The sequence below is a fragment of the Ornithodoros turicata genome, chromosome 1, assembly GCF_037126465.1.
Source record: "Ornithodoros turicata isolate Travis chromosome 1, ASM3712646v1, whole genome shotgun sequence".
Lineage (NCBI taxonomy): Eukaryota > Metazoa > Arthropoda > Arachnida > Ixodida > Argasidae > Ornithodoros > Ornithodoros turicata.
Window position 1 is genome coordinate 148518195 of NC_088201.1, and position 11872 is coordinate 148530066.

Here is an 11872-nt window from a genome sequence, read left to right on the forward strand (position 1 = left end):
CTGCGTATTCTCGGCACGGATGTTGACCCTGAAGATGGCTCACTGTTCCATGTACGAATAAAAGACCACTGGTGCACAAGAGCTCGTGGTTTGGGTGCCTTGTCAAAAATCTTACCATCGCCGAACGCTTTTCGTAATCCAATTAACAAAACTTTCCAGCGTTTGCTTCTCTGCTTCTCCACCGCTGCACAAAACTCATCAAAATCGTCGTTGTCCTGCAGGATGTGAACAATTTGGGACAGTGAAAGTGCGATGAAAAAATGAGTAAATGTTCAGCGACCGATAAAAAGCAGGCGGGCGCCTTTCCGCGGTTTTTCGAGCGCAAATTTCTGCGAGCGCAAGTGGCTAGAAGAGAGTTCAATGTTTCATGGGAACGTTAAGCAGTGACGCCTTCCGGGGTCTGACGGAGTCACTCCACTCGGAGCGCGGGTGTCCCGACTCAACGCGGCCATTGATTGAATCGTCGGAACCTTCTCCCTGTCATCGGGTGAACAGGGCGAAGCTCAAGACAGGGTATGGATACTTTAACTTTTGTGAGAAACTTATTGTGCGTACGCCGTTTTGAACGACGTTTGAACGATTCAAATACGATCCACAAAATGCTGAATACGCTACTCCGATTCAAAACTCCAAGAAATGCTTTCCTTGCTTGTAAAGCCTTCGACAACACGTTATAAAACTCTTGCCGAACACATTCTACGCACCTCTTAGAAACCTATTTTTTCGATGCCTACGAGCTTTCTACGAGTTATGAGCTTTATTTATGCTGTTGGTATTGAGTTTAAAATTTACGAGGCGTTTCAAAAAGGTCTCCATTGTACGACGGTGTGCTCTCCTTCTGCATGGAAGCGCATAAAAAGAACAATAGAAATAACATACATTCGAATACATCGCCCCTAGCAACCACGAATAAGACATTCTTCGTGTTCTAGTCCACTTCACTGGAATAAGAAGAGCGAGATTCAAAGAAAGAGATTGAAAAAAGGTTTCACGTGCGATACCATGAGTTTGACGCGTCAAGAAATGTTGCTGCTTCTACTAACGTTCACACTAGCCGTTAATGGCATTTGCGCCTCTCAGGATTCTGAACGGGAATTCATCCTGCTTGATCCGAACGGTGAAGAAGCGAAGGATGCCGCCCAGTTTGCAGTGGAAGCCCAGGGGGTTACCCTTGTACAGGTCAACAGAGCGGAGATGGTAAGCGAGAGTTATGAATGCTGTGGAGTGGAATATTTTTGCGCTGCGGTGATTAGGCAGACTACCAATAGATTCTTTAAGAGCACACGGCAACTGCGTGTACTAAACCGAAACAGCAAGCGGATGAGAATCGCACGACGGAACCTGAACTGGGACATTGTTTGCGCTACATTTGGAATGCATGCCAAATCGAATGCACATTTGTAATGCAATGCCATGCACGATGAATGAAATAATAGGTAATATTTGTAACATTATAGGGTGGCATTCATAAAATATTTAGTGAGCCGTGTGATGTACAGAATTCCTGATGGTAGAGGCAGTGTGTGGAGTACTCATAACGACCACAGTAATTGTAGAACAGCGCTGTTATATACTATCTTAACTGGCAATGTTTCTAGAGTATGTGAAATAACGCTAAAATGTGGCTGAGTTGTCTCGCGACGTAAACCCCCAATTATTATTATTATAAAATGTTGGTTGGCTGGTTTGGTATCGTTAATAAAAATCCGTTAAACCCTAGCATCACGAATTTTGACCACTTTCCAAGGAAGCCACGCATACGTCAAATACTTTTATGATTGTGCTGTCCGTCCTAACTGCTGAAAATAAGCAGTCTTTGATACTAGAGCTATGCCATGTCGATTGACACCAGTTTAACGAGTACTGTAATTCCACGCGTATAATCCACACCGCTGATAATCCCCAGGACCCCTTTCTAGGAACATTTTGAAGGATCCAGATAAGCCGCGGGCGATGCGACGCGACAGATTGGTGTGGTAAACCAGGGATGCAGATACAAAATCAATAGTGGCTTTAATGCAGTGAAAACGGCTATCACTTATTTGATACAAAGGAGGCTAACATCGGGGATACTAAAGATAGGATCACTAAGGCATTTTCTGAAAGCTGTGTCAGTAGCTTCCGTCGAGATGCCGTGCCGATGCAGATGGCCACGACTGCTGCCTTCTCGTCAAATAATGACTGGCACTTAACTTACCTCGTTTCATCCCGGTGTCAGGTGTAATGAACACTTCCTAGGGGCCTTCCGACAAAGGAGACTATAGAGAAGGCCATAGGCCCTGTGGTACATACTGCGAGGTCGGCATGGTGCACAACAAAGGAGGTCAGTTCTAGTGTTCTAGATCTAGATCGGGGAAGGTACCAGGAAGGTCAGTGTCGAATGATGAGCCTCTGATACGCCTTGTTCGTACAGTAGCAGGGCGGTTTTGTTACGGAAAACACGAGACACTGTCCCGAGCGATGCGCAGCCACCCAGAGCTGACGAGCCGCAAACACGGCGAAACACGTATCCTCTGGTGCTGTCGCATCGTTCCATGAGTATCTGTTTCTCTGCGTGCAGCCATAGAAGTCATCTTAATGTGTAATTTTGAATTTCAAACACGTCTAGTGTAATTTACTTGTTTCTTGAATGGCTTTTTTTCCCTGCATTATATATATATATATATATATATATATAGGTGTCCGCATCAAAAGAAATACGAGACTTGGGCGGAGTATTAGAGTAAATTAACACAACAATTAAAACATAAATTAAAACAATTAAATTAAAACATCAGAAATTTATTACAATTTTAAGAGGGAATTAATTAAAGAACTCTATAGTCAACGTTTCGGCGGTGCCTCACCTGAAACGTTGACCATAGAGTTGTTTAATTCACTCGCTCAGTCGGGCTTTAATTCAGTCACTTCCAGGTCAACGTTCCGTTGCGTCTCCCGACTCCTCTAACGCCGTCGCGCTCCCTTTTTACCTGCTACCTGTCCCTCTCCCCAGGGGCTCCTCTTCGCCACTCCCCGGCGGCGGCGCCCTCTCATAACAGCAATATCGTGGTGGCCAACAGGTGGCGCCGCCACAGGTTTCCACATGCAAAATCTTTTTTTTTTTTCGTTAAGCTGCTTTCACAATTCATTTAATTCAGTAAATTTCTCCATGTTACTGTCAACAAGCAAAACTAATTATTGCTTCTCTTACGCAGATGTTTGAGAACTTGCAGTACCGAATCTTCCTTGATGTTAACGTTTGCGACGAAGCTGGGTCTTGCGTACGTATAACATTATTTCGTCACGTTTTCTGTTTCAACTCTGGCCGCACGGAGTAACTCTAGGGGGGTGAATAGGCAGACTAGGCCAGAGTATGCCGAACCATGAATACGGCACCTGCAACTTTCAATCAGGTTTGAGTGCTGCACAGCACTTAACAAACAATCGACGAAAAACAAAAGGAAAGATAACACCTAGGTGGGCTAATGGGACCCCGATTTCACCCCGGCTTTTCGACGTTTGGAAGATCCAGATAATTCTGCTTTGAGGTGTGCGGCCTACCTGCTCCTGCCACAGAAGATGCCGGACGGATGAAGAACCTAACGGGCAACAGCAACAGACGTCGTTATCCCCAACTTCCCCTTGCTCCGCGACTCAATCCGTCTTCAGAGTCATCAACACACTCAGACGCTCTTGTACAGATGCCTTTGCGTCCAAGCAGGGGAGCATCTGTGGCGGCTTATCCTCTCCTGCCGCAGATGACGACGACTACGAAGACGTGCCTCGGCTGCCGCCCGCCATTGAACCTGCCCGCCGGTTCTACCGGCACCGTCCTAGCGTGCGGCCACGAACTTCTGCTCACTCGGATATTACGACACAGCCTGTCAGGACGCATATAGGGGAATACCATCTCCTCTATATATACACATTCTTTCCGGCGTGCTATTGTACAAACAGAAGCTCTCTCCGCGCGGCACTTAGTAAATGCGGAGTTAAGTGCGCTCGGGTCCTGATGGTGCGACATTGTCGACATAGAACTACGTCGCAAGTTCCCCCAACACCTTTCGGTTTCGCAGAATTTGCGAGTGGGAGGTCGCGCATTCGGGTATTCCATACGTACAGATGTCGCGGCGACGAAATTGTTGCTAGCACTGACGGTCAAAGTACCTGAAAATTGTAGCGAAAGTATAATACGAAGTACCTGGCGTCATTACTACTTCCAGTAGTGTACAAAGCACCCTGTTCGAAATGCACTTAAAGTATAGTAGAAAGTACTAGGCATAGTACTTCAAGTCCTCTTCAAGTACAGTGCGATTTTAATTTATATCACTTTGCATTTCATTCAAGTCTATCGTCACTCAGTTTTAATTTCATTCATTCGTATAATAAATTCAACGAGTAATATGCGACTGAAGGAACCAGAGGGAAAGTCCCGGTTAAAGTTTTCTTTCTGAAAAGTATCATACGCTCTTTAGTAGCCACCGTCTTGGCTTTTAGCAAAACTTCAGCTAGCATTCTTGACAAATTCGATGAAGCCACCAAGTCCTACTGCTTGAGTGCTAATCCGTTAATCTAAACCTTATGCGATGGTATAATTAGCAGTTACATGTTCAGCGGCAGCCAGTCAACTGTGGTGGGATTATGCAAAATATATACCCTAGCTGATCCAAGAACACCTCCCGCCTACTATCGTGCTCCCGTACTAATTTTCGATTATCACGGGCTAGAAAATTTGAGGGGGAAAAAAGCACAAGCCAACAGGGATTACATATTTCTGCGCATTCCTTGCTGCTTTCTGAAACAGAACACATTTAAGAAAGTATTATGAAGAAAATAAAATATATAAGCCTTCATTTTTATACTACTGTGATGTTCAGCTATTTCATTGATGTGACACATTAAAAATTATAATGTAAAAAATAGGAGCATGTGGTTTTCAAGCTGATACATTACTTCACCATGTAATCCCGTGACACATTGTGATACGGAATAGTTATTGACAGCCAACGAAGGAAGCAATGCAAATGCGTTAGCATTAAAACTTAAAAGCCGTTTGGGAACGAAGGACCTCGATATTCTCAGACGGGAAATCCCCGATCTCACAATCCATGTTATCGAAACAACTAAAAATCAAGGAGAATCTCGACTGCTTCGTATGGCGATACGCCGTGTTTAAGAGTATAGCGTTACTGTTTACCCACTCAAATTCACGTTTTTTTTCCATGTCTGTCGGATGTCTACCTATAAGATCCGAAGTCGTATAAGCTAACGAAAGCCACATTCTAGCAGCCGTTAGGCTTAACAGGGCGGAGACGACGGAGCGCAGGATGTTGGTTAGTTTATTATTAGGTAACCCCATGTTCGGATTTTTATGTCCACGTTAGTTCTTGTTCGCCGTTGGCAGCTTCCCGCATGCGACTCTGCATTTTATAGTCACATAACATTTATTTACAGTAGTTTATTTTGAAACGGTATTTTCTATAACTTTATTTCGGGGTGCACACCTGCCCTACACAACGCTAACACAAAAAAGCATTCGCATTCAAACGCGCCTTCCGAGCTTACTCCGATTCAGCTTGGCGGTGCCGTCTCATCCGGTCACCGGACACGTCTCAACCTGTCGACCACCACACTTGCACTGCCGCAAGGTATACATAAACAGGTAGCGAAACTCCCATAGGACCACGCGTCTTCAGATGGCGCCATGATAGAAACTGTCAGCGCCATCCATCCGTTGCGCGGAGTACTACTTTTGTAAATAAATGGCGTCACATATGACGTCACTAGCATAAATAATAAGTAGTGCATAATTAGCCATGGCACGTTTGCATTCGCGTACTTCGTTTGCGTTGTATACCCTTCCCCTTTTCCGTACCGAACCATACTAGTCACCAAAGACAGCAATACCAGACGAGAACAGAGAAGAACAAATCACATCAGGTTTAATGACACATATCAGTCCGAAATACATGGAGTTATCAGAGGTTTTGACTAAGGGTACGTGATAACCAGAAATAAACAGGAAGTTTCACTTAATGTGCATTCCTAACTTAGACATTCATGTACACGTAGTGATTAGCTGTTGGTATTTATTCAGAGAGTGGTCATAATGGGTCCGTTGCAAAAAACATGGCATCGTTGGTGTCCAGCTGATTCGTTAACACTCACGCTATCATGGCCGGTCTTGCTATGACGAAACCCTTTTTTTTCTCGGGGCCAGCAACACGGGGTGCATAGCACACATCTGTTCACACGTGTTAATCTTGGCCTACAGCTTCGAAATGTGAACGTCGCTTCCTGTTTAATCCAAAAAGTGTACAAACTCCGCATTACAATGCACGGGTACACGGCACGGATAAAAGAATGCACGGACAAACGAGCGTACTGCTACACATGCGCAGTGGAGCAGGATACGGAAACGTACTCAGGTGGTAGATGATTTCGTATATGTGTACTAGTGGTGCAACAGGTGGCTTTTCCTATATTTGAATTATGAATAAACTATTAGTTTATAAAAGACCTATGCGCGCGTCGAAAATATTTTTTGATTACGACCATACCTGTGCTACCAACACCCAGGATCGCTCGAGTCACGGAGATGACAGTGTTGCCGGGTCAGATTTGTTTTTGTTTTTTTTTTTTCTCGCCTTCGCTACCTGGGTAAATTTACCTTGCTGCCGTGCCGAGTGCCGCGCTTGTCGCATTCTCCACGGACTCTCACCTACCCTCTCCATTCACCGTGCACGCACGCCGCGCCGTGGCTACAGACAGAACACGCCGCGATCCTTGCTTAGCGAGGAGTAAAATGCTAACGCATTAAAAAGGCACGAGAACCACGCACTGGGAGAACTGAAATGACAATTGATCAAGTCATGGCGTTGCCGGTTGCGGCCTCACATTGTGCGTGTCTTTGCATTTCATTCGTTTAATATAATTATAGAAGCATTGGCAGTTTTTGTACATTCAAGTGTCTCAACAATGGATTTTTCTGAACAAGTATACGCTCATGCTCCTTAAACAAAAAGAAAATCGGTTTTAGTAAAATGTCAGACTGAAACTGGTGCTGCATACCACTAAAGCCGCTCAAATGATGACAAGAGGACGAAGTCGCACAGGTAGATCTGTCCGTTCTCGTTTTGTTGTAGTATTTATAGCACTTTTAGTAGGGTACATAGTGTACTTACATTAGGGTACTTACAGTACAAGTACTCAATAATGTAGTTAGGGTAATTTGTGTACCTGGTACTTCCTGGTGGTTCATCATCAGCTCGCTGGACATGCGATCTTTCAAATTCGATTTAAAAAAAGTGGGGAGATTGAAAGCGAGTTTTATTCGTTATTTTTGGGGGATTTCAACATTACAAGTTACAAGCATACCGATGAACATAAAGTTTCGGGTTGATATTCACTCTCACTCCCTTTGGCGGTTTTAACTACAATCGTAAAAAAAAGATGACACACATAGTTCCCGTCCGAAAGAGATTGTGTTGCTAAAGTGTTACAGAAAGGAGCTTACAACGAGGTGCCCGATGACCGTACAAAGTGTACCTAATGCTTCTTATTAGTGATCCTCTGGGCACACTGCGAAGTACGAGGCGTACTGTTCCTTGTTAGCGGGTCCACTGGAAGCGGTGAAATCAGAACAAGAATTTTACTTCTATCATAAAATATAAATGGCATCGGCAACAATAATTTACTTTCATATTCAACGATCAGCGAAATTTGTTCCTGAGACCAATTTAAATTATCTGTGGAACTCCAGCAGATCCACTACTGTGTCACGAAATAGTAAAATAGAGAATAGAGAGGAGGTACGTGCCAAAAGTTTATTGGATTTCTTTCCCTTTCGCCCTCAGGTCTTGCGCGACTGTTTCGCACATGTCATTCAGCCCACGCAGTATCCAGAACGGTTCCTCAAAGATTTTTTATGCATAAGGTATGAAACGAATTTTGTCTGTGCATTCACGTTGTTTGTGCCCTTATCATGCACTCCGTGCCTGACTTTTGCTTTTCTTCACTGTCTGTTTTACGCAATGCGCTCTGTACTCTTTAACGCAATGTCTTTAATGTGTAAAATGGAAGGCCACGAAGGTGTCCTCCTGAGATTGTGACACCAAGCTTAAACGACGCCATATAAATGAGAGAGACGTGTATGGATGTGAACCTGCATTACAAAATTTAGCAAAAAACGGGTAATAGACGCCCTGAAAAACGGCATCTGCGGCAGCGATATCTGCGGCAGCCGGGGAAGAGTAGCAATATTCATATGTCGTGTTATATTACAACTACATTGTATGTTCTAGAAAGCAGAGTAATAATGATAATAGGTAACACATTGATTCTACAGTATTATATTACGTATTACAAATATTTCGGTGTATTATGAGGGTATTACATTAGTAACTAAAGCGCGATGCAAGAACGAAAAGGCTGAATATGGAATAATAAAAATATAAATAATATGGGTAATTCCATTTTATATCAACCAATGGGTGGAATCGACAGTTTTTTCAGAAGAACGAAAAAAAAATGTTGGATGGGGTTTCAAACGGACGAGAAAGACACATGTCCGGTCCCCGAGTGATGAGCCGTTTGCGAGTGGGAGAGTAAAAAATATGCAGTGCCATTTCTCGCGCTGAAAGTTCTACCCAGTTTGACGGCGTCGAAATGCCCGTTGCTTCTACCAGCGATGCTTCAAGGGGGCGCGCGAATGGTACACCTGTTGGAGTGTATATAGCAGTAGTGTCGTTACCGCTGCACGGAGGAAACGCTGAAACAAAAAATGCCAAGGTTGCCACTTCTAACGAGAACTTTGCAGTTTCTGCACCCCGTCAATAGTATCTTGCAAAACCATTGCCATTAGAATTGTTTAACGTGCTCTATCGAGTAATATATTGATCTTTAGTGTATCTCACGCGGTAGTGCGGTAAGACGTCAACGAAAATGCGTGACGATACTAGGTCGTGCTTGACGCCCTGTATTTCAATGGCTGTTATAATAATGGAGTTCAGTTTTAGGCGGAGGCTAACTCGATGCCATATATACAAGCTCTAATTAAAACATGTTGCTCCATTTTCCTGGGAAGCGTACAACTATCTTTGTAGCCGTTCATGTTGCGCCCATGCAGCAGTGGCCTTCAGGCAATCGCGCTCCTGTTTCTTCTACGTCGTGCGCAGCCTTTTTCGTCGTTTCGTCGATAGAGAGTCGGATGGGTACACAAGCGAGTTTTCTTTCTCATGAACACGTTATGAATGCTATTGCGAAATACGTTGCCTTGAATCGCAATCTGTTTACCTCAATAGCTGTTTGATGCCGCGGCAATATCCTTCACATTCGTTCATAATCTCGAAAAGCGCTTCTATGCGGTCTTCTGGAAGCCCTTGGTCACAAACGTAAAGCCCACACAGTCAGTCTGGTTATTCAATTGTCTGAAGCGAGCGAGCTGTTTCTTAAGATAAGTGGAATATCTTTGTTCTCTGCACGCTCGCAATAAAGCAAGGTTTACATGTTATGAGTGCGGTCAAAACTTTTGGATCAAGGCGACGTTTGTACAGTGGAAGCTCTTAGACCTCCAACTGTTATTCTTCTACTTGGCAGTCGTGAGTATTGTTCTAGGACATATATTTGACATCTACGTGTACCTGCATGGACGATGATGAATTCAGTTCATTAGAATCCTGTTTTAATGAGAATCATGCCGGTGGCACCGAGAATAGTGCGTGCAGACTACCGCATGGCGCACAAGAAGAACAAGAACATTCGTTTGGTGCGTGATCTTGGGATATATATTGTAAAGCGAGCGTTCGTCGACGGTGAAGGAGCTGTAAATGTACTGCATACGGACTATCGTTGTAGCAACGTATGCCTCTTTGCGGACCTTTGCGTTTGCATTAATTATGTGCGTTGGTGCAACGTGTCTTAAGACTGGAATAGGTCAGCAGGAAACTATCCCCTGCCGGCGGATCATCCTGTTGCACGGGCGCAACCTGGGCTGTCACACACAAACACACACAGAAAATATATTTGTGGGATTCCTAGATTTATAGCGCAACATGTTCTAACATGTGCTTGTATATGTCATATTGACCAAGTATCGGCCCGAAAATGAATCTGATAAGTATACAGTGGCTGAGATACAGGACCTCAAACAACAAATTTCTTCCGGGACCTTCCCTCCTGGCGCATCACGGCACTGCCCTATGCGATACACAATACATCAGTCGATAGAGCTCGCTTAGATAATCCTATGACATCACTTTTCCTACCGCTTCGTTAGAGGTGAGAAAACGCATATTCTGAAGTTGGAGTGCTATTCGTAATTGATGTATTCGTATTGAAACACCGTATACGAAATCAACGCGTAGTTGCATGCCGTCAAATTGGGTAGAAATCAGTCAGTACGAGTAATGGCATAGCAGATTTCCCCCTCTCCTACTCGCGACAGGGTCATCCCTCGGGGTTTGGACATGAATCATCATTCATTCATCTGAAACACGGTTCAAGATTTGTTTTTTCAGTCGCATAAAAAAATATGCATTTCCCACCTTGGCCGCTTTAAAATAGAATTACCCAAGCAGGATACATATCTGTAAAAAAGAAAACATTGGCGGATCCTTTGAAAATGGGTTAGCATAAGCCGTTGGTTCGTTCTTTTACTTACTCCTTTCCGTTTTGCTTGTTTCCTTTATTTGCTTGTTTAGCTTCCTCCTTTCTCTTTTGAGTGTTTTTGTTTTTTCTTTCGTCCTTTTCTGTTTTCTGCTTATTTTTCTTTGGTTCGTTATTTTGCTTCCTCTTTTCTCTTGTTTTTTATGCATATTTCCTTTCCTCTTTTTGCGTTTCGGGGTTCGTGTTAGCCTTGACATTAAGGAGTTACCGTAAGGTGTTATGCTGACGTATTTCCAAAGGATCCACGAAGAGCCCTTCCTGAAGTTTTTTGAAAGCTTCTTCCACCCTTCGTAACGACCCAGAGCGTTGTTTGGTACACGCGGTCTATGCATGTTCCTTGGTCAGTGAAGATGGTGCGTTTTAGGACAGCAGAACGGTCAGAGCACAGAGAACGCATATCTAAGGTGAACTGAAAGCCTTTCACATCGTCTTGGTTGAAGCCTCTTACCAGGACGACCCACCCTAGTGTAACCATAACGCAGTCCATCATTTGGTTTACAGCGGTTGCTGCTTGTCTGTGCGTGCAGTCCCTGGCAGGAAGTACACGGTAACCACGTTGAGATCTGTGGGTAGGGGTACGGCACAGGACTCACCGTATTCGTGAACGTTGCTTCGAATCATTCGATATGTAACTCTGATGCCGTCCTTAGCGTAGATGGCAACCCCGGCCTTTTGGTTTTCAGGACGTTTGGCTCCAGTGATGTAGGAAAAGCCCTTGATTTGGATGGGCACATCAGGAACCATAGCAGTATTTGAGAGTCTAAAGTGGCAGTCACAGTCTGAGTCTAAAGACAGCATAACTCGCGTGTCGTTTCCCGCTGTCTTCGTTCGGCGTACATTTTACGGCGTCGTTATTCAGGTATTCCAAACAAATTACTTGTTATTGCAGGTAGTAACATGCACAGCTTGATCTTGAAGACCTCGTAGCAGACAAGGAATAACATTACACATCCATCAGAAGATTGTTGTACAACTGATTTAATAAAGAGCTGATGTGTACACAAGAGCCTTTCTGACTACAACATAAGGACAAAGCGAATCAATCAGTGCGGCACCCGAGTGGGTCGAACACTCCTGTTCAGCTGAGAGCTCTCTAGCACCCATTTTATTCTTTCTTTCACCGAGTGGGTCGAACACTCCTGTTCAGCTGAGAGCTCTCTAGCACCCATTTTATTCTTTCTTTCAGAACGCATGAAACATTTAATAACATAATTTATAGCGCCACTGC

At 44.1% G+C, this 11872-nt stretch overlaps 1 long non-coding RNA gene across 1 annotated transcript; it reads left to right on the forward strand.

The window, feature by feature from the left end:
* Window positions 1-1049: 1049 nt before the first annotated feature.
* Window positions 1050-11642, forward strand: LOC135370876 (uncharacterized). The gene is made up of 4 exons (XR_010415469.1): window positions 1050-1197; window positions 3195-3260; window positions 7836-7915; window positions 11534-11642. It is a non-coding gene; the product is annotated as an uncharacterized LOC135370876 (long non-coding RNA).
* Window positions 11643-11872: the final 230 nt, after the last annotated feature.